We start from the raw sequence: 3,621 nt of genomic DNA, 5'->3' as shown, positions 1-3,621 counted from the left end.
GATAGTTGGAACCTAAGACTTGTCTCATACTGTGTGCAACTTAAGCATACAGACCAAGAAGAAAGAAAAAAACAAAAACATGCAATTAATTGTTGACCTTTTTGTTTGTCAAAAAGAGCCTATTCTTTTAAGCCACTCATTGTTTCATAGAAAAAAGCAAGGTAAGAGAAAAAACTGTAATTTCATTTTGACAGTTTTTAATTTGTCAAAAGGAGACTTCTTTGAAGCCACTCAAGATTACTTAGACAAAATGGAATCTACATTATACCCAATATACCACCAAATGGTTGACAGTTTACTAAATATGCATAAGTATATATTTTTTGATGGATTTTCAAAAGCAAAATTCACTTGATGCTTTTGACATCAATCAGTAAATGGAACCATGGGATTTAAAAGAACCGGAGAAGATGGGCTCGTTCGGGATTTGAACCCGGGACCTCTCGCACCCTAAGCGAGAATCATACCCCTAGACCAACAAGCCAACTGTTCATGCATTTTCATGTATAATAATGAAATTGGAAATGAAACTGTTGGAATACATTAGTAAGTATTTTAAAATACTATCAGATAATAGAACTAAGCACTTTTAAAGAACCTGAGAAAACAGGCTAATCCAGGATATGAACCTGGGGCCTTTTCCACCCAAAGCAAAAATCATACACCCAGACCAACAAGTCACAAGCTAAATAATTTCTTATTCAGATTTTACCATTTTTAAAGTAAAACTCAAATTATTTAATAAAAAAATGCAATAAGCTGGAAAAAAAGATGTTACATTTTAAAAATACCATAACAATTTAAAAATGTATTTGTAGCATAGCTAAAATGTTTCCTTAAGGTAAATTTTTGTCCAAGTATGCATATTTGGAAAGTTCAGTGCAAAGATTTAGGGGTTCCTATAGAGTTTGAACTTTTCTGATAGTTGGAACCTAAGACTTGTCTCATACTGTGTGCAACTTAAGCATACAGACCAAGAAGAAAGAAAAAAACAAAAACCTGCAGTTAATTGTTGACCTTTTTGTTTGTCAAAAAGAGCCTATTCTTTTAAGCCACTCATTGTTTCTTAGAGAAAAGCAAGGTAAGAGAAAAAACTGTAATTTCATTTTGACAGTTTTTTATTTGTCAAAATGAGACTTCTTTGAAGCCACTCAAGGTTACTTAGACAAAATGGAATCTACAGTATACCCAATATACCACCAAATGGTTGACAGTTTACTAAATATGCATAAGTATATATTTTTTGATGGATTTTCAAAAGCAAAATTCACTTGATGCTTTTGACATCAATCAGATAATGGAACCATGGGATTTAAAGGAACCGGAGAAGATGGGCTCGTCCGGTATTTTTAACCCGGGACCTCTCGCACCCTAAGCGAGAATCATACCCCTAGACCAACGAGCCAACTGTTCATGCATTTTCATGTATACTAATGAAATTGGAAGTAAAACTGTTGGAATACATTAGTAAGTATTATAAAATTCTATCAGATAATAGAACTAAGCACTTTTAAAAAACCTAAGAAAACAGGCTCATTCCGGATATGAACCTGGGGCCTTTTCCACCCAAAGCAAAAATCATACACCCAGACCAACAAGCCACAAGCTAAATAATTTCTTATTCAGATTTTACCATTTTTAAAGTAAAACTCAAATTATTTAATAAAAAAATGCAATAAGCTGGAAAAAAAAGATGTTACATTTTAAAAATACCATAACAATTTAAAAATGTATTGGTAGCATAGCTAAAATGTATCCTTAAGGTAAATTTTTGTCCAAGTAGGCATATTTGGAAAGTTCAGGGCCAAGATTTAGGGGTTCCTATAGAGTTTGAAGTTTTCTGATAGTTGGAACCTAAGACTTGTCTCATACTGTGTGCAACTTAAGCATACAGACCAAGAAGAAAGAAAAAAACAAAAACCTGCAATTAATTGTTGACCTTTTTGTTTGTCAAAAAGAGCCTATTCTTTTAAGCCACTCATTGTTTCTTAGAAAAAAGCAAGGTAAGAGAAAAACCTGTAATTTCATTTTGACAGTTTTTTATTTGTCAAAATGAGACTTCTTTGAAGCCACTCAAGGTTACTTAGACAAAATGGAATCTACAGTATACCCAATATACCACCAAATGGTTGACAGTTTACTAAATATGCATAAGTATTTATTTTTTGATGGATTTTCAAAAGCAAAATTCACTTGATGCTTTTGACATCAATCAGATAATGGAACCATGGGATTTAAAGGAACCGGAGAAGATGGGCTCGTCCGGGATTTTTAACCCGGGACCTCTCGCACCCTAAGCGAGAATCATACCCCTAGACCAACGAGCCAACTGTTCATGCATTTTCATGTATACTAAAGAAATTGGAAGTGAAACTGTTGGAATACATTAGTAAGTATTTTAAAATACTATCAGATAATAGAACTAAGCACTTTTAAAGAACCTGAGAAAACAGGCTAATCCAGGATATGAACCTGGGGCATTTTCCACCCAAAGCAAAAATCATACACCCACACCAACAAGCCACAAGCTAAATAATTTCTTATTCAGATTTTACCATTTTTAAAGTAAAACTCAAATTATTTAATAAAAAATGCAATAAGCTGGAATAAAAGATGTTACATTTTAAAAATACCATAACAATTTAAAAATGTATTGGTAGCATAGCTAAAATGTTTCCTTAAGGTAGATTTTTGTCCAAGTATGCATATTTGGAAAGTTCAGTGCAAAGATTTAGGGGTTCCTATAGAGTTTGAACTTTTCTGATAGTTGGAACCTAAGACTTGTCTCATACTGTGTGCAACTTAAGCATACAGACCAAGAAGAAAGAAAAAACAAAAACCTGCAATTAATTGTTGACCTTTTTGTTTGTCAAAAAGAGCCTATTCTTTTAAGCCACTCATTGTTTCTTAGAGAAAAGCAAGGTAAGAGAAAAAACTGTAATTTCATTTTGACAGTTTTTTATTTGTCAAAATGAGACTTCTTTGAAGCCACTCAAGGTTACTTAGACAAAATGGAATCTACAGTATACCCAATATACCACCAAATGTTTGACAGTTTACTAAATATGCATAAGTATATATTTTTTGATGGATTTTCAAAAGCAAAATTCACTTGATGCTTTTGACATCAATCAGATAATGGAACCATGGGATTTAAAGGAACCGGAGAAGATGGGCTCGTCCGGGATTTTTAACCCGGAACCTCTCGCACCCTAAGCGAGAATCATACTGTCACAACTGAGGGCCTGAGCTGACGGGAGGCAGCCTCAGTTGTAGGGGCTGAGATGTACCGGAACCAGGGAGGTTGTATCAGACCCCTGGACATGTAAGTAACATGAAGAAGAACCGCCCGAAGGCGTGACCACGACAACTTGAATAAAAGTCAATGATGTTTATTTATGACAAACTCCATGCATCACAGTAGCAGTAAAAGAAACATAAAAGTCAGCAAAGAATAAATACAGTTCCTGGGAACTACAGGGTGGCAGGAGCCACAGGGCACTGGTAGTGTGAGATAGTTCTTATAATCTTCTAGATGGAAAGTCCTTACCAGGCCCGACTGTAGCAATGGAGATAACCCAGGATTGTACCAGCTGGTGTTCCAGGAAAAGCTGGGCTGCT

At 34.7% G+C, this 3,621-nt stretch overlaps 2 non-coding genes across 2 annotated transcripts; both read right to left on the bottom strand.

Moving 5' to 3' along the window:
* Positions 1 to 412: 412 nt before the first annotated feature.
* TRNAP-AGG (transfer RNA proline (anticodon AGG)) lies at positions 413 to 484 on the bottom strand. The gene has a single exon. It is a non-coding gene; the product is annotated as a tRNA-Pro (tRNA).
* Positions 485 to 2,254: 1,770 nt separating this feature from the next.
* Positions 2,255 to 2,327, bottom strand: TRNAP-AGG (transfer RNA proline (anticodon AGG)). Its single transcript has one exon. It is a non-coding gene; the product is annotated as a tRNA-Pro (tRNA).
* Between the last annotated feature and the right edge of the window lie 1,294 nt (positions 2,328 to 3,621).

The sequence above is a fragment of the Pseudophryne corroboree genome, chromosome 3 (genome assembly GCF_028390025.1).
Source record: "Pseudophryne corroboree isolate aPseCor3 chromosome 3, aPseCor3.hap2, whole genome shotgun sequence".
NCBI lineage: Eukaryota > Metazoa > Chordata > Amphibia > Anura > Myobatrachidae > Pseudophryne > Pseudophryne corroboree.
This window is presented reverse-complemented; position numbering and strand designations above follow the sequence as displayed.